The sequence below is a fragment of the Tursiops truncatus genome, chromosome 1 (genome assembly GCF_011762595.2).
Source record: "Tursiops truncatus isolate mTurTru1 chromosome 1, mTurTru1.mat.Y, whole genome shotgun sequence".
NCBI lineage: Eukaryota > Metazoa > Chordata > Mammalia > Artiodactyla > Delphinidae > Tursiops > Tursiops truncatus.
In genome coordinates, this window is record NC_047034.1 from 177,355,893 (window position 1) to 177,381,949 (window position 26,057).

The window sequence follows — 26,057 nt, forward strand, 5'->3', positions numbered from 1 at the left end:
CACAATGAGGTTAATTACGACCCAAAATTACAGTTTTGGGTGTGGGTGTGGGTGTGGGTGGTGTGAACTTTTAAAATCTGTTCTCTTAGCAACTTTCAAATATACACGGCAGTATTCTTAACTATAATCACCGTGCTGTACATTACATCCCCAGAACTTATTCATCTTATAACTGGAAGTTTGTACCCTTTGACTGCCTTCACCTATTTCCCCTACCCCTATCCCCCACCTCCACACCTGTGGCAACCACTAATCTGTTCTCAGTTTCTGAGTTTGGTTTTCTTAGATTCCACATCTAAGTCAGATCATACAGTATTTCTCTGTCTGACTTTTTCACTTAGCATGATACCCTCAGGGTTCATCCGTGTTGTTGCAAACGGCAGGATTTCCTTCTTTTTTTTTCAGTGGCTGAATAATGTTCTGTTGTATACCTATGCATTTTCTTTATTCCTTCATCCATCAGTGGACCCTTAGATTGCTTCTGGGTCTTGGCTATTGTAAGTAATGCTGCAGTGAACCTAGGGGTACAGATATCTCTTCCAGATAGCGATTTTATTTCCTTCAGATACATACGCAGAGGTGGAATTGCTGGATCAAATGGTAGTCATATTTTTAATCTGTGGAGAAACTCCCATGCTGCTTTCCAATTTACATTCCCACCAATAGGATGTTCACTATTTTCAGTTAGATACTGTGATTCCTTTATTCTTGATCAGGTAAAAGAGTCAAAAAATTAAATTCAAATCATTGGGAGATATTTTTTTCACTTGGGCAGGTCACTTTTGCTTGCTATTTCGATAAGGAAAGTGTTTTTTAAAATGTGCTTATTAAGCTGGTTCTCTGTTTTTTGTATTCTGTCATTTCAACTGATAATTTTTGATTCTCGCATTTACCCTGGACATATTCGTAGAATAAAAGAAATCTCCATCACATGCAAGAGAGGAGGGAAAAAATCCAAGACTCAGAATTTTCATGTTTGTTATATCTCTGGTTCTTCCGCTTTCATAAACAAAGAGTGAAATTTTTCATGAAGATAAACTTTACTTATAAAAGACGAAGAACTTTTAAGTTTGTGGTTTATGAAATCTTAGGTGAAATAAAACATTTCCCCCTTTTATTTGCAAATTTTCCTTATTGTTTGGAACTGGGGACTTGAACTGATAAAGGACCTAGAAACTAGAATTGATTTTATATTGAACATTGAGATGTTAATTCCTTTTGATGCAAATGGAATCTAAGCTGGAAAAATCTAAACAAAATGAAACCTGGGGATCTAGTTTGAATTAAAATTACACACACACACACACACACACACACACACACACACACGGACTATTGAAGTTAAAAGGAGACTATTAATCAAAGCATAATATTGAGTGGACTCAAAAGAGTATAATATTGTATGATTCCTTTTATATAAAGTTAAAAAACAGTTAAAACTATTCTTTGGTGTTTTGAAGTCAGGATAGCAGTTACACTGATGGGGCGCTGGTGTCTGGAACAGAGCATGAAGGGGACTTTTGGGTCTGGTCATGTTCTGTTTTGTGGTGATAGTGCTGGTTACATGGATTTGTTCACTTTGTGAGAATTTATCATGCTTTGCACTTTGCTGTATGTCTGTTATACTTAAATGAGAAATTTACTTAAAAAGAAAAAGGAAAGTTAAAACGTGAAACTTTTAAAACCGTATAGTCTCCCTTTGGTTCAAGTTTCTATTTAAGGAGGGAAGGGAGTTACCAGCGTTTTAACAAATCATCTGTCCTAACATTTAGCTGCTGATGCTTCACTGAGGGGTTGGTCTTTGACCAGTTAAGAGGCTGAATTTGGTTTCCGAGTCTTGATTTTCTGAATAATTGAAAGCTTATCTACTGCAATCACACAGATAAACATTTCCTTTCTAAAATAAAGGTGAACAAAACTCTGGCATTTGGTGTTCCAGGACATACATTTTAGGAGAAAATAAAAGCTCATTTGATCTGCAGCTTTTCATCCATGGCTTTTATATGTAGAAGAATTTTAGGTAGAAGTGACATGAAAGTGAAGGTGTCTTCTTTTTTTTTGCGGTATGCGGGCCTCTCACTGCTGTGGCCTCTCCCGTTGCGGAGCACAGGCTCCGGACGCGCAGGCTCAGCGGCCATGGCTCACGGGCCCAGCCGCTCCGCGGCATGTGGGATCTTCCCAGACCGGGGCACGAACCCGCGTCCCCTGCATCGGCAGGCGGACCCCCAACCACTGCGCCACCAGGGAAGCCCCCCTCTCCTTTTTATATAGACATCAGTCATTGGAGTAGGGCCCTACCTCATTCTAACTAATTATGTCTGCAGTGATTGGTTTTCCAAGGAAGGACACATTTTGAGGCACTGAGGGTTAGGACTTGAATGTATGAATTTTGGGGAGATGCAGTTCAACCCATAACAGGCAGGAAGAGCTTTGTTGCTATGTGGACTCAAGTTTGAGTGACCCAGGGTTTAATGACCACTTCAGCTCTCTTAGTTGTGTCCTTGGAATAGTTGTGAAAATGTATTTCTTATTTTTAATCACTATAATGTGTACTTTTAGTTGTGGGTTGCGTTTTTATTTTTTCTGTTTCTTTTGAAATTTTATTTCAACTTTTCCCAAGCCTCAAGAAATGATTGCCTTTTAAGTGTTTATTAGGAAATTATTCAAATTCTAAATATATGTAAAAGAAAAAATTTTAGCACATAAAAAGTTACTACTTTATGAGGGTAGAAGAAGCAAGAGGAACTTCTAAAAATATTCTAACCAAAAGAATGGAAGGTGGTAGAGTTTTGAGACTAGTTAACCATATCTTTTTCTATTTCATAAGGAAGGGGTCCTTAAGTACAGTGAGACATGTCCTCCAGACGCTTGCTAGAGTGCCTGAGGTTGGCCACAGATGGGCGTCCCATGAGAGTTGGTTAGAAACGCACAGCCTCAGGTTCCACCCCAGACTTACTGAGTCAGAATTTTTGTTTTCAAAAGGTGATTTAAATACACATTAAAATTTGAGAATCACTAATCTAGACCAGCGCTTCCCGGTCTTTTTCAGGTTAATGCACAAATATAAAATGAGCACATTGCCTTGAGGGTTGAGAGGACCAGCATCCCAGCATACCTGTCACTTATTTACAGCAGAGTGGAATTTAGGCAGATCCAAAAAAGGGAGAAAAGGAAGATACTCTTTCATGGCTAGAGTTGTTGTGTGTGTGTGTTTTAAATTTAATTAATTAATTAATTTATGGCTGTGTTGGGTCTTTGTTGCTGCGCGCGGGCTTTCCTCTAGTTGCGGTAAGCGGGGGCTACTCTCGGTTGCGGTGCGCGGGCTTCTCATTGCGGTGGCTTCTTTTGTTGCAGAGCACAGGCTCTAGAGCACAGTCTCAGTCGTGGCGCACGGGCCTAGTTGCTCCGCAGCATGTGGGATCTTCCCGGACCAGGGCTCGAACCCATGTCCCCTGTGTTGGCAGGTGGATTCTCAACCCCTCTACCACCAGGGAATCCCCCATGGCTTGAGATTTTGATGTAAAATGCAGCATATGTAGTTCAGGAGGAATAGAGGTGGCTGTAGAATTAAGTTGTGACCAGTCTGCTGGGAAAGATTTGGATCTTCTCAAGTGCCTGATTGCAAAAGGAACTGTGAACCTGGTTGCAAATAAACAGATGTGAGGGAGAGAGGGAGCTGTAATCATGGATGATAACTAACCGTTTTTAAAACACCTGCTCGTTTCCAGTACTGGGCTTGCTTTACATGTGTTGTTTCTAGTCCCCAAAGTCTCTACACAAATCAGTCATTGTTTCCCTGTAGTACATATGGGGACAGAGAGGCCACACAGCTAGTTTGTAAGACCGCACGGGCCTGGGAGAATTGGTTAAAGCCAAGAATGGATGGACATTTGCAAAAACTACTGAAGATAATAAAAATAATAAACACACTTATGTTGAAAGATAAAGAAGGGATAGGCCCATTTCTTAGAAAATGCAAATGAAATAATTACTTGGCTCTTTTTCTTTCTCCTACTCCTAGTTACATCTTGCCTCCTTCTGAAAATTGTTTATCGCTCACTTGCTAGACACATATAAAGAATTGTTAAAAAGGTAATTGCATAACAGTTACGGGAAGTATGCTGAGTGGGGCGAGGTAAATTGTTGCAGAATATTTAAGCTACTGTTGAAACCTTACCCCAGCAACTGAAAGGGAGGATACATGGTTTATGTGATCTAATAAATGCAAGCATATTGTATTCATTCAAGTTTTTTTAATGCAAGCTGGGGGACATTGGGCACATCACACACAAAAATAATTTGTTGGTAGAATAACACACAGAATGGGTGGAAACCTGCCTGATCGAGGGAAGTTCCGATTCTGGGTCAGCAGAAACTACTGACCATTCCATCTGGGTGCTACCACTGGAATAGGTGTCCTTCAGCATTTTCCTGTCTTGCTGTCACTCAGCTCCAGTCACAGTCTCAGAAGAGTAAATTTGGTTGGTGAAGCTTGAATTGCATGTCTGTGTCTTGGATCAAAAAAGACAGAACTTGATTTATTGCTCCCCCTAAAACTACACATGGTGGAGCTACAGTAATTCTCCTCAGTGGAATTCGGGAGCTGTTCGGTGGGGAAAGTAGATGAGAGATGGCCAGGAGAACGGCATGTGTTCCCTGTGTACCACTTTATCAGGAGACTCTCACTGTGTCACCAGATTCAAGAAGAACTTCTAACGACATATGGATATTTATAAATAGTTTGTTTTGCTATGCATGTGCTAGGTAAATAGAGGAACGATGTCAGTGGAACGTGCGACTTGTGCTGGTTCATATGCAGCTTTTCTAGGCAAGAGGTGTGTGAATAGAGGAAGTGGAATTATAGTGTGCAATTATATGGTATAATATAGGCTTATAGTTTAGCAGAAAAGGAAAAACAAGATGAGAATTTAAACCTTCAGTTTGGCTGTTGCACCAATGAGAGCCCTTTCATCTCTCTTTAAAGTGAAATGAAAAAATGAGCACCTGTCCTGGGGCTCCTTCTCCAGAGAGGTGCACCCCACCTTACATGCCTGCTGTTGCTCGCCTTTACAGAAGCCCCATGTTAATCTGCACTGTTTCGGTACCTTCGAGTCAGCATCTGCTGTTTTTATGAATTTTTTTTTTTTTTTTTTTTGCGGTACGTGGGCCACTCACTGTTGTGACGTCTCCCATTGCGGAGCACAGGCTCCGGACGCGCAGGCTCAGCGGCCATGGCTCACGGTCCTAACCGCTCTGCAGCATGTGGGATCTTCCCGGTCTGGGGCACAAACCCGTGTCCCCTGCATCGGCGGGCGGACTCTCAACCACTGCGCCACCAGGGAAGCCCCTTTTTATGTATTTTAAATATTCCCTAAGGCAGCCTTCATCACCTCTGTGTGCCTGCTTGGGCTAGGCTGTGTTATTTCTTGAGGTTATACTTACTGATTAAAAAAAAAGGGGGGGGGGACTTTCCTGGTGGCGCAGTGGTTAAGAATCTGCCTGCCAACGCAGGGGACACGGGTTTGAGCCCTGGTCCAGGAAGATCCCGCATGCCGCAGAGCAACTAAGCCCATGTGCCACAACTACTGAGCCTGTGCTCTAGAGCCCGTGAGCCACAACTACTGAAGCCCATGGCCTAGAGCCCGTGCTCCACAATAAGAGAAGCCACCGCAATGAGAAGCCCGTGCACTGCAACCGAGAGTAGCCCCTGTTCGCTGCAACTGGAGAAGGCCCACACAGCCACGAAGACCCAATGCAGCCAAATAAATAAAATAAATAGATAAGTAAATTTATATTTAAAACAAAACGGTAATCTGATTTTAGAGTTGCAGTAGTTTTGGTTAAGCTGCCCCTTACCCTGTATTTTATTTTTAATAAACATTTTTTGCAGAACATGCGGTTTTCCCAACAACATATATATTGTGTTACAGCAGAAGTGTCTACATGAGAAACAGTGAACCACAATGTATTCTTAACCTATACATTCCAAAAGAAACAGAAATGTTCTATATGCGGCCATTTGAAAATCACCCTTGATAATGGCAGGTATATGTTATGGGTAAATAGTAATCCTTTGAAGGCATTTTTATGAACAATTAATCCTCAAACTCAGAGATCTAGCTTTCTGGTAATCTGTTCACCTGTTTCCTGGATCCCACTTTTAGCCTGCATCCAGAAATCCTCTGGACACCCCGCACCCCCCAAGGACCCCTGATCTGTGGCCTCACCCCTTCTCACAGTCCCTTTACCCCTTGACGTTTCACACCTGGTTTAAATGCCGCCATTCCCATTTCTTTTGTGTCTTTTCCTTGCTGTTCCACTCCAGAAGGACAGGGATCTTTTTCCTTTTAGCTCACTCATGTACCCCAGTTACCTAGAAAAGTGTCTAGGACATTCTAGGCACTTTGTTATTTTTTCCCCAGATGTTTATCAGCATAGGCAGGGGTGGTGACTCCACACTTGAGTGTTCACCCTCTGTCTCTTGGGCGGCCTCTCTTGAATAGCATTGTCTCAGCTGTGCTGCCTTTAGGAGTTGGGCAGTAAACACATGTACAGAGTGGCTGATGTAAGGACTTCCTTGAGAAGGGTCCTCAGGCTGAAATTTTATGTAGAAAAGACTATCCAGAAAGTTTTCTTTGGTTTAAAAAATTGGTATTCAGTTTGTTAAAGTTATAAATTAGAATACATGGCACTACTTCTTAAAAGTTCAGCTTACAAATCTTACATCCTTTATAAATTAAATTTAACAGTCACTTTTAAGGGATTTTTGAATTGTGATTGGTCTTGTTTTTAAAGTAATATCTTCAACAGTTAGGCTTACTTATTAAATAAGTAAAATAAATTTAATATGTGGTTTCTATTGTTAAGGGATCTTTTAACACAAACCTTCTCAAAGCACTTAATGCTTCTATAAATGAAGTAAATCATACCTATGAATGAAGTGAACCTATGAATGAAGTGCCTTAAATATTTCAGTGCTGTGCGTAAACTCACTTAGGTTTCAGTCTTGACCGCCCCTCTGAATCAGTTTCACACACGGGTGAGGTGGGTGGTTGCAAGGGACAACCTCTGTGCCTTTGTTTCTTCACTAGTGAAATGGGGATCAGAGTATCTGCTCCAGGGGCTTTACACAAGTACACACGCATACACACAGGGCTTCTTTAGAGAGGCCAGGCATATAATATGGCCCTAGGTAGTGTTACTTTGAAAAATTGGAATTACAGGATATTGTTGTAAGCCACATTCTTTTAACTATAAAAAGAATAAAAATGTCAAATCCTGATATCTTATTAACCCCAAAAATGTTAATATACTTTTGATTCTCTCAAGTCTTTCTTTAATTCTGAATGCTCTCAGGGATAGAAGATGTGTCAATTTAAGGAGGTAATTACCACCAAATTGGGGTTACTTAATTTTTAATCCTCCTAGATTGAAAAGCTATGTATCTACTAATGGGAGATATTTATAGTCACTAAGCCTCCATCTTCAGAACTCTAAAGGGAGATGGCTTCTGACCTCACATTATCTAATTCTTTGACTATTCATAAAAGTCTGCAACTCTTTTATGGTTGGCTGCCTGTTTTTTTTTTTTTTAAATTAAGGGTTTCACTTTTGGCTGGAAAGGCTGTTGAACACAATGGGACCCTAAGATACACGTGCTTCCTCTCCAAAGATGAAGGGCTTTGACCCTCTTAGGATCTTGTGTTCTATTTTCTTAGGACTGTGTAATCCTTATGGGTATTTGAAATGTTCAGTGGAATGTTTGCCTGCCTAGTGATGACAGCAGCTCATGAACTTATCCTGTGACACAGGAGTGGGCTCAAGCAAAAACTTTTCCTAGGAAGCTGCTTTGCTTGTTCAAATGCTCAAAAAAATATCTCAATGAAGCGTGGAAACCACACGGAATTCCTGGCGAAGGTTATTTTGAGAGGGGACATGACTCTGCTCTCAACCACCTGTGCTCTGACGTTAATGTAGCTACTGCTGAACATGAGCTCTGGCCGTTCAGGACTCCGTTTGGGTGGGTCAATCACGATGCGGTCCCAGTTCCGTATATTTGTGTGTCTGAGTCTGAATTGGACTTGCCTCTTGCTGTTGGTTGGTTTCAGTTTGCCATAGTTGATAGAGAGCTTTTCTTTTGGTGGAACTGGTTACCAAGTTTAGTTATTGCTCCTTAAGACCCTCTCTGAGTATCATGGTAAACACAACGTGCACCCTCCTTCCCCCGCCTGCCCCGTTTTTTTGGTCTCAGTAGAACCTGCATCTTTCTAGTTCATTAAGAGCATTATATGAAGTTGAAAAAGGGAGCAGGATTTATCAAGAACCCCTTATCAGTATTTTGATAAAGAGACTTTTTTAAAAGCCTAGTTTTCTTTTTTTTTTAATTGATGGTATGTCACTTGGCCTGTTAATGCCCTGTTCACAGGTTGTAGAGTGCAAGCATACCTGTTCCACTTTGATTTCACTGTTGTCCTCTATGTCGAGTTCCCAGCATGGTTTTCACACAAGAAGAGGTACAAGAAAAATGATAAAAAATGAATGGTAAAGAAGTCCAAACTAGGTGAGAAGAGTAGAAGAGATCACCTCGACATTAGATGGCAGATGGATTTCATCTGCTCTTCCAGGTGAACGAGGCTGAATGTAGTCCGTTTGGAAGGAGTGCTCTGATCAGCTGACAGTGTTGTTCTTGGGTGCAGGTGTGGGAATATTTCCATCCTTGATCTCGATTCATAAAATGAGCTGAGTTTTCAGCCGAAATGGAGAATGTGGCAAGGAACTTGGAGGTGCAGTATTAGAGGCACTTTGTTATCCTCGTAGGCATCAGCTGAAAGGTATACTTTGTAATCCTCAGCTCAGTGCGCTTGGTATTAACCACTGGAAAAGTGCTTGAGCGTTTTGTAGCAGAAGGTTTCCGAGCATATGTGTCATTAATGAATACAAACCCTTTTACGAGGTAGTCTTCTATGGTGCAATTTCACATTTTCAGCTGAGCTACTTGACTTACTTAGCATTTCTAGAGCAATGGTCAGCAAACTCTCTCTGTAAAGGGCCAGAGAGTAAATATTTTCAGCTTCGCTGCAGGCCATACAGTCTCTGTTGAAACTGCACAGCTCTGCCCTTGTGGCATGAAAGCAGTGACAGATAAGATATAAAGGAGTGAGGTGGCTGTGTTCCAATAAAACTTTATTTATGGACAATGAAATTTGAATTTCATGTAATTTTCACATGTCAAAAAATATTCTTTTTTTCCTCCAACCATTAAAAAAATGTAAAAACCATTCTGTACTTTGTGGGCCTTACAAAAACAGGTCATGGGTCAGATTTGACCTATAGGCCATAGTGCCGATCTTTGCTCTGTGGGTTTCCTGCCTCAACTTCTAGTTCTGCCTGTTTCTATAATCCTTAAAATTCTTTCATCACCTACTATTTTATGCTGCATTAAAAAATATTTTTTACTTTGATTTATCCAGTTAAATTAAAACATATTTTTTACTTGTCTATATTGTTGAAACCATTTAGGTATTAAATTTTAACTTTTTCTGCTTCCTATCAAGCTCTACGAGGCATAGAATGATACCTTATAAATAAGGTATTTGCTGGGATGGTGACACTTTGAAACTCTGTTTATTTCTGTTTTCTTTTTGAAAGAGTGTATGTACGTATCCTCTGTAAAGAATCTGAATAGAAACTGAATGAGAAAAGAATGTGGATTAGTTAAGATGTCATCATTATAAACTAGCACAAATCATGACTGTCTTCAGAGGTGTTATTACCTAACAGCTGTGTGATACGTCTTGGGGAGTCTTCGTCATTGGTCGGTTGTAAAGCAAGCTAACAGCCTTCCGGAGACTTCTGTTCCTATGGGACTAGAGCAACTGGATAACACAGCAGCGCGGGGAGAGATCGGGGGAGGCAGGGGTTCTTTGGTTTGAATCTCCAAGCTGGATACTAAAATCAGCCCAGTGGACTGAGATGAAGAGAGTCCCAATCACAGTGGAAGAAGATTTATGTTTACCTGGAGTCTAACTGGACTGATATTTCCTGCAGTTATGTTAAAATCCTCTGCCCTTTTGCTTAGTGAGCAAGTGTTTGAACTCTTAAGCTCTGGAGGTTTAGCTTTTGCTGGCTCCATTAATTGTTAAATGTTCCCTTTATTATAATTATATATTGATGCCTTGCTTTGTAGTAGCTGAGGAAATTGCTGAAAGAGTTGTTTAATCTGTTATACTCTATCAGTTTTGTAAAACGCTCTTTTTAAAAGGAAACAATTTTGATTTGAAGTGGCATGGTGGTATTTGGGTTGGCTAACATCGTTTAAATTGAAATGCAGGAATTTGGCTCTGTTCTTGACAGAGATTGGCTTGTGTTTGACTTTGACCCATGTGTTTGTCATCTTTCCAGATATTGCCTTCTATTTATTCTGACAGCTTCACCAGCTGAGAAAACCAGACTTTCCACAATTAAAAATAATGTCTGTGGATTTAAAGATGGGGCAATATATTGTTTGGTGAATTACTTTAAAATGTATGTGCATAAGAGTGGTTTCTTTTCCTTTTTCGAAGCGTTTAAATACCGCAGAATAGATACCTGCGTGCCTCAGTTTTGATTTGGGGATAACTGAATACCCTAAATACTAGAAAACGTAAAAAGACAGGCTTTTCTTTTCTACTCCTTCATACACTTGTGTTAGTATACACTTCATAATGGATTTTAAGTACCATAAAATAGATGGGGGAAGATCAGGAAGTTACCTGGTTCATTCATTCATTGATCCATTCATTTATCGGCTGCGTTGGGTCTTCGTTGCGGTGCGCAGGCTTCTCATCGCAGTGGCTTCTCTTCTTGCAGACGGGCTCTGGGGCGCACGGGCTTCAGTAGTTGTGACTCGCAGGCCCCAGAGCACAGGCTCAGTTCCTGTGGCATACGGGCTTAGTTGCTCGGCGGCATGTGGGATCTTCTTGGACCAGGGATTGAACCCGTGTCCCCTGCGTTGGCAGGTGGATTCTTAACGACTGTGCCACCAGGGAAGTCCCACCTGGTTCTTTTAGGTTAATGCTTAAAATGCATGGAAATGGATAAACTTTCACTTTACCGGTCTATTAAGTTCATACACAGTGACTCTTTATCATTATGTTTGCATTAAATATCCAGTACCTTTAAATCTTTTTCATTATTTCACTATTAAATACATGCTCAAGCCAGTTAGGCAGCATACTGTATGTTACCTATGAAAGATATTACACATTTGTACACTGATTTAACCTCTAAATTTATTTTCTCACATATCTCTAAATTTCCTTATTCATCTGCCTTTGCAAGGAATGCCTTTTCAATGATGTCCAGTGTGATAATCAGTGTAGTGTGTAAAATGTGTAAACTGAACTGTAAAAGGCAAAGATAGGGTTGTTTTATGTTCTCTCTGAAGGCTGTAGACATTGTTCTGGCTTTCTTTGTGTGCTGGGTAGATGTTGATGCTTGACAGATGGTGTGCTAGTCTCACTTTAGACTGATCGGTAGAGATGTAATAAAAATACAGTTTTGGGGGGCATTTGGTTGCGGCTATAAGTTCCTTTTAAAAAGGAGAAATGGATTGAGTTTATAATATTTTTAATATTATTTCAGTATGTTGCTTTTCATTATTCTCATTGTTAACATTTTAATTTGTAAAGCTATGCATAACTGTTCGCTCTGAAGCCAGGCATTATTATTATTCGCTGGTGTTTAGTTCTTAGACGTTACTTGTCCTGAACATCCCATTGGTTCTGGTATTATAGAACATAGGTACTGTACAATTACCAAATTGATTGAGGGAATGTTAATTCTTTGTATAATTATAATTTTTTCTCTTTAGTAGAGGGAAAGAAAAGGTCACAAAAAAGTCTCACCTGATATCTTGTATTTTTATATTGTCAAGAATAGTTTAACTGAAAAGCAGTGTTTAATTACCACTATTCACACCTAAAGTTTTCAAGTTTGTGTTTGAGAATTAACTCTAGCAGCACTTAGACTTGGGGAAATTATGCTTCTTCCTTACAAGGGATTTTATACCTCACATTTCCGATTAGACAATGGAGACGTGGTTTCCGGTTTGCTCTCTGTACTGGCTAGAAGGCATTTTTTTTTTTTTTCCTTCTGGTACGCGGGCCTCTCACTGCCGTGGCCTCTCCCGTTGCGGAGCACAGGCTCCGGACGCGCAGGCTCAGCGGCCATGGCTCACAGACCCAGCCGCTCCGCGGCATGTGGGATCTTCCTGGACCGGGACACGAACCCGCGTCCCCTGCATCGGCAGGCGGACTCCCAACCACTGTGCCACCAGGGAAGCCCTAGAAGGCATTTTGAGGGAGAAAAACCCTGGGCTATCTTTCAGGCTCATAAATGAGAATGCTTTCGAAGTCTGCAGCAACTATCCAAAAAATAGATATTTGGCATTATGGAGAGCAGTCTTCCTTCCTTCCTTCCTTCCTTCCTTCCTTCCTTCCTTCCTTCCTTCCTTCCTTCCTTCCTTCCTTCCTTCCTTCCTCCCTCCCTCCCTCCCTCCCTCCCTCCCTCCCTTCGCTGTTAACAATTTTTGCTTTAATATATGAATTACATTAATACCTCACGTTACATATACGAAGCCAAATTACACTAACTTAGTTGTTTACAACCTCAAACCTTACTCCCAGTATACATTCTAATAAATTTATTCTGTAAAAACAATACATTTTTTTGTTTTTGATTTTTTTTTTTTTTTTTTTTTTTTGCGGTACGCAGGGCTCTCACTGCTGTGGCCTCTCCCGTTGCGGAGCACAGGCTCCGGACGTGCAGGCTCAGCGGCCACGGCTCACAAGCCCAGCCGCTCCGCGGCATGTGGGACCTTCCCTAACTGGGGCACGAACCCGTGTCCCCTGCACCGGCAGGCGGACTCTCAACCACTGCGCCACCAGGGAAGCCCTGTTTTTGATTTTTTACAGTAAACTTTTCAACTAGAAACCTCAAATACATGAAGGATGTTCCAAGGACAAGGATAACAGGATTGATAAAACCCAAACTGACTAAATGTGTTCTCACAATATAAGCTGGCATAAAAATAAATAAAATTTTCTGTGATCACAATTGCAACAATAATATACACATAATAATGGTTTGTGGATGAGTATTAACTATTCTAATTCTACTTCCAAAAGAAAACAACAGATCATTTTAAGTGTCTATATTTAAAAGTCAGTGCTTTGTCTAACTTCCCATAGGGCTACTGCTGATTCCAGCTTTAAAATGTAAGGTATCCAGCTTGAGTGATTAGCTCAAATTGTATTGAGATTGGGAAAAAATAAATCATTGCCTTTATTTTGGAGTAACACAAAAGACTCACTAACTTCACATATAGAAACTGAGTTTGTGTACGTTAACAACCTGAGTTTTGAGAAGTATAAGCTGACAACTAGCTGTTTCTAATGCGGAATAGATATTTTACAGTATGATTAAACTTTACACATGGCCTCAAAACGGAAGAACAATTTTAAGTTCATCTTCAATATGCCAACATTATGTATCTAGGAATTGGTTCCTGGGTTCTGTCACAGAGAGGAAATCCCTTAAGCATTATGTTGAGTGGTCATTTTAAAAAATGTTAATTTATATTTAACTGAGTGGTGATGGTGGAGTAAAGGCAGGAGAGTGATGAACATAACTGCCTTGATAAAGGATCCTAGACTTGTATAAGCTTGTGCAAAAATCTGGATAATCCTTAGTGGTTAAGGGCAACTTCATGCAACCAAATAACATGAAATTAAATCAGTAACCTTAAAAAAGGCTAAAAAGTCTTTCCCCCCCCCCCCCCCCAAACACAACAGAGAGGAATGTGAATAATGTAGATACAAACTGGGGTTCTGTCAATGACAGGAAGGACTATGTATGTGTTGGTTCATATCAAATCCAAGAATGTTAGACAACCAAACATAACCTTCTTGTGGTTTTCTTACTATGCAGCATTCATTATGGTAGTTAGGTCCCTTCACTGTTTTGCAAGTCTGAAGTTGTGTTTGAGAGCAGTCTTTTTTAAAAATTGCACCTGGCATTCAGATCATGATTGGTGGAGGCTAGCTGTTGTAGAGACCATCAGTTTTGTCATATGTTTTACTTCTATTATCTCCCAGCTGCTAGGATTCTCAGTGCTGTGGCATCTTATACACAGACATATGGATTTCCAACTCCCTTTTCAGCATTATTTCTGTTACCCAACTTCTGTAATGATTAGAGGTGCTCCATTTTGTTCTCTCCCCAGAATTTACCTGGTGCTTTTTGCCTTTGTCCTATGAGTACATTTGTAATATTTGGTTATAGGCCTTTCTTTTTATTTCTCCCCCATATTTTCCTTCCTGCATTTTTTTCTTTTTGTTTTTGATGAACAAATAATACATTTTCAAGGAAGAAAATTGAAATACTCAGTTAAGCAAAAGTTAAAAGTTAAAGTCACTAGATTACTGTTAATATTTTGTTGTGTGGTCACTTGCCTTAGTAAACAGGTGTAGGATTATGCTATTCGCTGTTTTGTAATAATGCTTTTTAACTTAACATGTCTTGAATTTATTGTCATGCCAGGAATTAATCAGAGTCATTACTGCTGCTTAGTATGCCATTAAAACTGGAATTCTTAACCTTGGGTCCATCGTCAACCTAGGTGACTGTGAATAGAATTCAGGAAACTGTGAACTTGGGTGGGTAAAAAATGGCATCTTTATTTTCACTAATTTGTTACATTTTAAATGACATTTAGCATTCATTTCAATTCTGAAGGCAGGTAATAAACCATAGTAATATTGGCAGTACCTGTGACACCAAAATAAATCACAGGTATTCTTATATGACATCATGTAGAGAAAACCATCTGAAAATAATGTTTATGTTCATCACATAGGAGGTTACTGGGGGAGTAGCCTAGTAAATCTTATTTAACGAATCTATAAAGAAGCACATATATTACATTGCAGTTTTTTCTCATACTGTGACAAGTATTTCAATACATGTTTTTGTGAATTTGAAACCTTTTTTTTTTTTTTTTGGGGTGGAGATTGGGTGTAGAGATTGCTAAAGGCATCCATGACACAAAAAATTAGACATGCCCACATTAGTCGATAGATACCATAATGTAAGTAGCTATATATAGTTGGATTTTAGGTTCTTCCCAAATATTCTCCACTATAAACAACAGTGGTGAATAGTTATCTATTCAATTCTGCTCACTTTCCTTAGAAGTGGAATTGCTGAGTTAAGTGGTATGTCTGGACTGCTAAAGATTTTTAATGAATTGACATTACAGTTCTTTCTAGCTAACCCTGGTGTACTGTAGGACTTTGGCCTCTGCAAGTGACTCCGTTTGTGCGTTTGAAACTGGAGAAATGTCCTCTAGGCAGAGCAGGAGACTTTACGTCATCTTTAGGTAGTAAATCTTCACCTCAGAGAATGGATCAGACACATTTGCGCTGTTTTTTATCCACAGTTAATGGCGTGGAAAGGAGGAGGTAAAGCTGTGACATTGTATCATCTTTCTGGTATGAAGTAAAATATGGAGTATATTTTGAGAACTTAGTATAGTATGAATTGTGGTCAGCTTTAACTTTTATAAATTATATAGTGTTCCAGAAAATCTGATTATCAGTGGCCCCTGTATTTTTGTTGAGGAGCAGCCACATAGCCTCGCTAAAGAAGTCCTAAAATCAAACCCACGCAGAAGTGGAAAAGAAAGGGGGGAGCCTGAGTGGTGCCATTAGGCACCATCGATCTGCCCTCCACACAAAATGCCAGTCAATTTGCAGAAGTTATGATCTTTTCTTCCTACTTGTGACACCTTGGGGTAGCGTCATGCTAGGAACTTGCCTTGGCTGTGAAGTCTCTTCAGAGCGGCAGCTGTGGACGTTGTTCTGACTTACGTCATCTGCCTCTAGGACTTGATTCTTAATCCCACTGGAAGGTAATGGTTTATGCTGTCCAATCCAACTATTTTAGTCATTCTGCCAAGAGCTCTATGTGCTATGTTTTTATACTCTTGCTAGGGTCATCTGTTCCTTCCTAGCATTCCCTATTAAAAGAATTAGAATATTTTCCCTAAATCATTGTTTTGGATGTCACTCTGCTCATGAATGTATTTTATTTATTTATTTGGACAGTCCTTTATTTTATTTATTTATTTATTTTTTGTTTTATTTTGTTTTTGGCCACGTCACTCGGCTTGTGGGCTCTTAGTTCCCCGACCAGTGATTGAACCCAGGCCACCGCAGTGAAAGCGCGGAGTCCTAACCACTGGACCACCAGGGAATTTCCCATGAATGTATTTTAAATATTTTGCCCCATTTCAAACTAATTTAGAGATATTTGTGTACAATGGCTGTTAGTGCTGAATTGTGAACCAGTAAATTCTTGGTCTGGTTCTTTAGCCAGAGTCAAAGATTTGGTTACTCCGTTCTGTGTGGCCGCTATTCCCATGTCATCTTGTGATCCATCTTATGCTCCGCCTTCAGACGATACATTTGTCTTCAGGCTAACAGGAAGGCTAAGGGGAGAAGGGGCTCCTCTTTTCAGGATTCAGTTTCCAGAAGTTGAAATACTGTATCCCATGACCAGAGTCTAGTCATGTGACCAAACCAGCTATGAGGGAGGCTGACAAATGTCTTTTTTCTGAGAGGCCAGACACCTTCTAAACCTCAGCTGTTCTTTTCTTAAGGAAGAAGGCAAGAATGAAATTACGCTCAGCTAGCAGTCTCTGTTACAGGGGGTAAAAAACAAGTTCAATTAAAATTATTGAAGACATATAGTTATTTGTTTTCATGTCTGTCTCTAATATTAGATGGCGAACATGTCAAGGGAAGGACAGTATTTTTATTCACTTCATTATTTCTAGTGCTTAGCTGGTGGTGCCCGTAAGTCTGTGTGTGAATGTTTTATGAGTTTATGATTCTGTTCCTTTAGAATACATTTATCTTCTTTCCTTAGCTTTAATGTAATCTTGACAAGATTTGCCTGTTACCGCTTTGGTTGAAATGGAGAGGTCTCGTCCCCCCTCTTCCAGTCAATGTTCCGATTTATTTTGTCTCAGCAGATGTTTAGAACATGATTTTTTTCAAGGTACAAATTACAAAAAGTAAAACTCTCATTAAGTGTTACATTGGCCCAGAGCAGCTGCACTCACTTGTTGAAGTGTGTTGAGTAGTTTCGTATAGAGCATCCAGAGCTTCTTACGGCCTGAAAAATACATGAAGTCTCTCATCTCATTTCAGGATTCAAGAGGAATTTAGATATTTTAAATCCTGCTACCTTGCTCAGATCTTTGCTAATTTTGATTATAAAAGTGACAGGTGGATGGCAGATTACCAGACAAGATCCCGCCAACGCCCTCCCCCCAGTACTTTTTAGCCTGAGAATGATGTATATTGTTAGAAAGCAAAATTATTACATGTAGAATCCTAAGGAGATAGATAATTGCAAATTGTCATATAGGTGGAACTGTTTTTTCCCAGATACCTGTTGAATACTTGTAAAATGATATTTATAATTCACAGTGGGCTAAAGATCTTTAATGAAAATCTGAGGTCTCAACATTTCAGTTGAAATGAAACTTTCATTTCAGGAAAGTGACTTGATGTTTTAAATTATTCTTAAAATATCTTTAATCTTTGACTTTATTTTAAAAGAAACACATGACCAAACAATAGTAACTACAACAAAACCCCAAATGAAAACAGTAATGATTTAAGGGAGAAAAGGAAGAGGTATGGGTAGAGTAAAGAGAGTTAGGGAACAGGCTTCATTTGCCCTTAAGAGTTTATATAAATTAAAGCAAATGATTAAATTTGAGGCCCACTGAAGCTGTAATAGGCTTTGGGTAAGCTAGTAGAATTTCCTGGGGTTTGTTAGATGTCAGCTGTAGTATTAGGAGTGTTTTATTAATCAGCTGATAACAGGAGAGCACACTCTTCTTTGTCTATAACTTTGTGCAAGGTGTTGTGGAGGTAAGATAAGGCAAGACACAAAAGTAGACAGTAGTCTCTGATCCTTCATTTTATGGGGAGAAATTACACTCATTCAAGTAACGTTATTTGTCAGTAACAGGCAGTGAGTGGGCAATACCAACTGAATTGAACAGACTGTAAGTTGGTGGCGTTGGAGAAGACATGAAGGACCATGGGAATCTTGATTTGGGTCCTAGAGGTTGGATAGAATTGCAGTAGGACCAAGTGGAGGTAGAGCATCTTTAATAGGGGCAACAGCATGAGAATGGGTCATGATTGGAATGTGGTTATAGGAGAATCAGTAACCAGCTGAGCAGATGTAAACTACCAAGCTGAAAAAGGACTGAAAAGGACAGCTTGTGGTTTTCCTTTGCTTCTCTTGTTTTTGTGTGAATTGCAGTCTGACAGTCTGTGACCCTGGTGGTTATAGTTTAGGGGCAGCAAATTCTGGATGCTTGCTGTCTCTGTGGGTCTTGATTTGATAAGTTTCTCTGAAGGTGCTTTTTTTTTGCGGTACGCGGGCCTCTCACGGTTGTGGCCTCTCCCGTTGCGGAGTGCAGGCTCAGCGGCCATGGCCCACGGGCCCAGCCGCTCCGCAGCATGTGGGATCCTCCCGGACCGGGGCACGAACCCGTGTCCCCTGCATCGGCAGTCGGACTCTCAACCACTGCGCCACCAGGGAAGCCTTGAAGGTGCTTTTTCTGCACACTTTTTTTCTCCTTTAAGCATCTCTTACACAGCTGTGTGGATGATTAGGTGAAAGACCAGTCACTCAATAAGAAAAATCACTCATGGGATTGTTGTCTGGTAAATAAAACTCAGAAGTAAATTGGTTAAACAGAGTCTCAAACTCAAAAGTAATTCAGTACAGTATTTATTAATATGTGCTGTGTGCCCTGTTTGTATGTCTAAATCCATATGGTAAGTTTAGCCCACTTTTTTTTTTAAAGATTTTTTGTGATGTGGACCATTTTTAAAGTCTTTATTGAATTTGTTACAATATTGCTTCTGTTTTATGTTTTTCGATTTTCTGGCCCCGAGGCATGTGGGATCTTAGCTCCCTGACCAGGGATCGAACCCGTACCCCCTTTATTGGAAGGCGAAGTCTTAACCACTGGACCGCCAGGGAAGTCCCTAGCCTACTTTTAATAAATTTCATTTAATGTTGACATTGTGACTGATTCGAAATGTATAAGAAAACCGTCCAATATTATGCAGAGAAATATATAAGGTAGAAAATTTTAATCTTCAGTTTTGCTAGCTTAAAAAATCTGAAATAATTGAGCACCTCTCTGTTCAGACTGACAAACTTTCATTTTCCCAGCCTTTAGTTATAATTTAAGTCCTAACTCTTTCTGGAAAGTTAGTAGTAAATATTTGAGTGGGAAGAAATATTAAAAGAATACGTACATACATTAATCTTACAAGGAAGGCTTATACGATGTAGATGCCTATAAAGTACAAAAATATAATTGGTTTGGCAAATTTTGTAGCTTGATGCTTGAACTGTGGAACAGTTGCTTTTACAAAATTGAGAACTGCAGATTACAATTAACTTTCATTAATTTCGTTGAGTAGAAATATGTTCCATTTACTGTATAATCAGGAGCCAGGCTTGAATGAGTTTAAATAGATGAAATCTAAATTATACTGACAGTCCATTAAACATTAGCAGAAAACCCGTAAAGAAAATGGATTCACTATGATACCAGTTTATAATAAAATCATTTGCCAAATAAGAATTATAGCCAGGCATTGTGAATTCTCCTGTGTATTTCCAGTGAGCACTGCAAATTGGTTGAACCATTTATTATAAAGCCGAGGCCCCTAGTGCATTGTTTTCTGAAAAGGAGCAGGCCGTGTTGCTTGAAATCTGCTCTGCAGGATGTGACACCAGAAGATCAGACTAGCATTTTGTTTGTTTGTCGGCCATGTGGGAAGAGAAGAATCTTCACTGCAGCCTACCTGTCACTGGTTATTTTTTCCTGTGAATACTGGGCATAGTATTCGTGGAAGTGTTTGAACTCTCTCTGGGTTGGTTTCCTGAATGTACATATTTCAGCTACATTTTAGTTGTAATCTTTGTGTTAAAGACATTTCCACTAGCAGTCATCCTCTACTTAATATGGATTTTATAGCCGGATTTATTTTTGATAGGATTCACTGATTGGAATGAATAGAGTTGTTACCTGCCTTCTCAAGCATTAGAAGGGTAGGTACAGTAGGGCAGCAAGAGTGAGAGTGATCTCGAAATTCCCTTCCCTCACATCTCTAATGCCCTGAGACACTTTGCTTCATAGGGCAGATGACCATCACTGATTTTGAAAATAGACACCCCCCTTCCTCCCTGCCCCCACCCCATGCGCCCTTTCCCTTCTCCTAGATTCCTCATGTCCTCTTATGGCACATAGCTACTGCATCTACAGACGCAGTAGAGAGATTGACATCACTTTACTGGAGTTTTGATGTCAAGCTGGCTAGAATCTTTTTCATAGTAGGGATTCAATATGAGTCACAAGGAGGGCTTTTTAAGGAACATTTTCAGAATAAAATGTGGTGATGAGAGTGCTCAAAATGTTCTTTGCTTGAGTAATACAAAGTGTCAAACCATAGCTAATATTTAGCATATCAGTGTAACTAGTAAGATTGCTGCTGCTGGCAGGATGATCTTTCTTTTTTCTTGTTTTACAGAGTTTTCAAGTCCATGTAGCATAGTATTGATTTGGGAATGGGGGGGAGGTCTTGCAGCAGTAGTTTTCCAAAACAGTCAGCATCACTTCTTAATGTTAGCAAGATAATTGTCTTGAATCTGTCTTCAAGCTTTTGATGCATTAGAAAATTTTCTAACTCCTAGAGGAGAAGAGAGAAAAATGGGAAATTTAAACCGATTTTCTTTTAGTTTGTTATGACCTGCTTCTCTACCCCCTCCCACCAGCCAACTTGATTTTTCTCATAATTTAATTCCCTGTTGGCATAATAATTCCCTGTTAGCAATGAGGATGAAGAAAGGTAAATGTTTGCTAAATGTATATAGTGTTGTTTTTAAACAAAAACCCGTGTAAAATTTGTAGTACTACTTGGGAATCTGTAGACATGAATACATGGAGTTTAATTTTCATGAAGGTCGAAAAGGAAGGAACCAAGGATATATGTCACCTGAGATATTAGAATCTTTAAGATGTTATCAAGCCAATTTTGGTGACAGTTTTCAGGGTCACAACACAGGAAAAGGGTAAGGACTAACAAGATTTCACTTACAGAGGTGCTGTTTTCCCAATTTTTGTTTGCTTTTCCCTTTTAAGTTCTCCACTATTCCCAGACAATGCAAATATCCCTTCCCCACTAAAGAATCTGGCAGAAAACTAAAAGTAGGTCATCCTGCAATTGAGTTCTTTCTTTCTTTTTTTTTTTTTGGCCGCACTGCATGGCACGCAGAACTTCCCTGACCAGGGATTGAACCCGTGCCCCCTGCAGTGGAAGCGCAGAGTCTTAACCACTGGATGGCCCACCAGGGAAGTCATATTTCTTAAAGAAGTATTTATTAGAAAACTGCATCTTTTATGTTGATATTGCTAGAGCATAGCCTTCTTGCTAGGAGCTTGTGTAACTTCTTTTCTGTTTTAATATTTTCATTCAATTCATTTGTTCCTCGTGTAGTTTTTGAGTGTCTACTGTGCGGAAGGTAGTAGTATATCGTTTAGAGAGGTGAGGCGTGGTGACAGGTGTGGCTCTTGTAGAGAGCAGGAAGCAGGATGAGAGGCTCTGATAGAGGCCAGGTGGCGCACGGGGGATTGGGATTCGGGTATCGGGATTTCAGAGTAGTTGCTAGTGTGTGCATGCGCGCTCATGCACACACACCCTTTTGTGTGTTGGAAATTTGGAAGCATCCATGTTAACTAGCAAGATGCTTGTGGGCTTTATTCTGCAGTGTTAGACCAGCTGCTGTTAGCTGATGGAGTAGTCAGAGTGTCGACGGTGCAGGAATCCTGTGTAAGAGGAAGGGAAAGCCAGAGAGCAGAGCAGTCCCGAGGGCCAACCTCCATGGCCACTGCTGTGCCACCCAGCTGGGTCTCTGGGGAATTTGTTTGTGAGAAAGGCTTTGTTCACGTGTGCTCTTCACACGGAAAGGTTTTCTATTGGAAATTATGTTAGAGTGGCACTGTCATGCTTTGCAGAGGGGCGAGAAGGTATTGGGTTGGCCAAAAAGTGAAAGTAAGATGGTATGAAAAATGCGAACAAACTTTCTGGCCAACCCAATATTTCAAAGATTAATAGGCAGAAGTACGTTCACGGAGAAAGAAATTCTTTCCCGGGACAGAGCCCGTGGCTGAGCATCGTCCACCGCTTGCTTGGTGAGTGGGCAGAGTCAGTGTCCGCGGTGCTTGTGCAGAGGCTGTCAGGAAGGATGCTCACAGGCTCTTGGTTTTTCAGGATGACAAACTGCCTGATGCTTCAGGCTGTGGTTTTTACCCTTGAGAGGACCCTGCTCTTGTTCTATTTACATAACGCTGCTGATTTGCTGAGGGATGAAAAAGCAGAGAGGGCTTTCTTTGCCTCCAGAATCTGCCTTTGCGTTTTGGCTGACTTCCTTCTCTAGCATAGCAAATGCTCTGTTGTTTGCAGATGGCACAAGAGATTCTTGGACACAAAGCTATGTTGAGGTTGTGAGAGACAGCCAGAATCGCCCTGTTCAATATCATTGCCCACATCGTGCACACAGGATTTGAGGCCACTTAATCGTGTGATCCGTTTCCAGGCAGAGGCTACATGTTAGGAAATAAATCTTAACCTAGACCCATGGTTTCATTTGCAGACACCCCTGATAAAGAAAAAAATTTGTTATCCTGTGTTGTTTGGAATAATTGATATTGATGGTAGTAGCCTCACTCATTTTTTCTGGCCCATTTCGGGCTTGCTGATTTTAAGATTAAAAATATATATGTTTGCCCTGCAGCAGCCGTTAGCTCAATCTGGTAAATATGCATTTTCATATGGGTAATTTTGAAAACGCGCATTATGCACTTAATGGGTCGCATCAGCTTTGCTCAGTTCTTTCAGAACTGCTAGCTTGCTTTCTTTTTTAAAGACTCTTTCTTTTTCTCAAAAAAAGGTATCTGCAGTACTTGTGTTGGCCATGGGGAATTTTCAGGTTGAGGATCAATATCCAACTGACTGAAACCAATTTTATAGCCAACTTCAGACAATCCATGCTCCCATAAATTGCATGAAAAATTGTTGGCAAATCATTTTGGCTTTAAAAGATTGCTGGGCATACCCCAAGTGAGTTTTTTTTTTTAATGATTTTTTAAAAAATTGGGGTATAGTTGCTTTATAGTGTTGTATTTGTTTCTGCTGTACAACAAAGTGAATCAGCTGTATATATACATATGTCCTCTCCCTCTTGGACCTCCCTCCCCTCCCCCCCCCCCCCCCCCCCCCCCGCCCCCGTCTCCCCCAGCTAGGTCACCACAGAGCACCAAGCTGAGCTCCCGGGTTCGGACCAGCTCTCTGTTTGACACATGGTAGCATATATATGTTAACCCTAATCTCCCCATTCACCCCTGCGTCCTGACCACACGTCCGTCCTCTACGTCTGCGTCTCTATTCCTGCCCTGCAGATAGGTTTACCTGTACCATTTTTCTGGATTCCACACATATGCGTTAGTATACGTTATTTGTTTTTCTCTTTCTGACTTACTCTGTATGACAGACTCTAGGTCCATCCACGTCTCCACAAATGACCCAGTTTTGTTCCTTTTTATATTGACTTATGTTTTCATCATTCCCTTTCCAGATAAAACACTGTATTTTTGTGCTAACTGTAAACATCTATGTAAAGTTATTTTCTTAAATATCTGCTTAATTAATAAGACAAGAGGGAAATATTTCTGAGTTATATGGCCTTATTTAACCTTGTTTTGTAAATCATTAAGAGCAATAATAAGTAGACTTTTGTGTGTGTTTGAGACTTAAATTCCAAATTGTTTTTAGGATGTATTCTCTTTTAGTTAGATCCCCCTATTTTTTATGGGAGGGTTAAAAAGAAAAGCTTGACTCTACAATAAGTTTTCATGCTTTCATTTTTAAAAATGATTTAGAAAAATCAAATCAAAACAATGTATTTTTCCCTATTCCTATGGTAAGTTTGACATGTGAAAAAATTTAATTCATGTCAAGAATTTTAATAACTTCTGATCTTGGTCATTGTGTGTTTTATGACCATTTATGTAAAATAAACTCTAAGTGTTGTCACTTAATTTTGAAGATAAGTTCAGTCAGACCTTTTCACATAAAAGTTTCAAAATACTGATAGAGATCACTTGATGCAGTGACCTGCTTTACATATTACTAGCCTTGTGCATTGGAATCTCATATCTGGATTTATAGCTTTGGATCAATTTGGGTTCCCACGATAACTTTTTAAACAGAAAGAGGTGACTTTTTATCTAGTAATAAGGCATTGATAAGTAAACGTGGTAATTCCATATGTTAGGTTTGTGGATCTGCTCTCTTCCACTACCTTATCCCTCATGGCAGCGTTCCTCAGGCCAGGGCTGCAGGGCAGCCTCCAGTAAGACCACGGAGAAGTGTTTAGGCAAAGGGATATCAGTAGTTGTCCTTGACATCCCAGCATATTCCTTTCCTTTCTTCTCTAACAGATATATGTTCAGAGATAATCATTTAGATAATCATTAGAGAGAATCATTTTCCTGAATGTAAATTTGTAGTTGAGAAATGAAAGAATATAGATTCTCTCTCCTATTCTGGAAAGCTTTTTAATATACAAGTTAATACCTACTTTATGTTTTTACTTTATATAAGAGGGTTTATAGTAATAATGATTCTGTTGATTATGAAAAAAGAATATAAAGCTTTTCATTGTGTAAAAAGAATAAAGTTATTCATAATCCTCACTATCTAACCATCTGTCATTGATTTCAGTTCTGTCTAGTCTTACCAACACCAGTGTCAGACATTAGTCCTTGGGGGGGTGAATGCAGAAATTAATAGGTTTGGTTTCTTTGAGCTCAAAATTGATAGTGAAGTAGACAGTGCAAACCATCTGACTGCCAAATAACTGACCACACAAGGGGATGTAAGTTGTCAACTTTGTATAAAGGAAAGGAAATCTTACATCAAGGAGAGGAGATGTTGTTTCTTTACAGAGGAGTCATGAGAGTTTATTGCCACTGGAGGTAACTCATTATAAGGTTGCAGGTGCTTGTAAGAATAAAGGAGTAAAGAAGGCTTGGTATGGATGGGGTACGGGAGTTGGTGTTTCTTTAAGGCAGTGCAGCCTAGGGGAGGGCGAGATGTGATGTGGGATCAGACCATCGAATACAGCAAGTTTTTTTTGTCACATGAGCTTTAAGAAAGTGGAGATCATTAGTTAGGAAGGGACCTGTTAGTTTTGAAGTCAGTGAACAGTAGCTAGGTATGACAGTGTTACGTTATGAGATACAGAAAATACTTACTTGTAGGAGGTGATAGGAAGAAGAGGGCATATGGGCTGTGATTTGTGTTCAGGTGAGATGAGTAAACAGTGGATGTCTAGAGATGTGAAGTGCTGGTAGTGGGTACAACAAGGATTGGAACACAGAAATTAAGAACCTTGGGTTGTCCCCACACTGTGCAAGTCGGAGCTACAGTTTTTATTTAGAGAATGGGTTTCTTCAGTTTTTCCTTGAACAGCAAGTTGGGGCTTAGGTAGAGAACTCTCTACCACAGTGGGAAGAGATCTCTTCTTTGTCCCTTAAGGTGATCAGCGTGTTAAGTGCATGTTGCCTGAATGTTGAACAGAGTTTTTTCCCAGCATCCTGGACTTTGGAACAAGATAGAAAGCTCAGTCAGCAGTTCATTCCTGAGCTGCTGTTTTATATGGATTCAGAGATCGGATTGCTGTTGTTGAGCCTACATCTGAGTAGAGAAATCTGTTGGGAAATTCTGGATGCCTAAATGATTGACTTTCAGACGTCTTCTTTTTCCTTAATGACTTTGGGCTACAAGAATCCTGATGTCTTTCAGAAAGTTTCTTGGAAGGCAGTGGCCTTTAGTCTTCTTTGTGTCTTTCTT

General features: G+C 40.0%; 1 protein-coding gene across 6 annotated transcripts in view; it reads left to right on the forward strand.

The window, feature by feature from the left end:
• Positions 1–26,057, forward strand: part of RERE (arginine-glutamic acid dipeptide repeats) — a 428,266-nt gene that overhangs the window by 170,504 nt on the left and 231,705 nt on the right. The gene's annotated exons all lie outside the window — the stretch shown is intronic.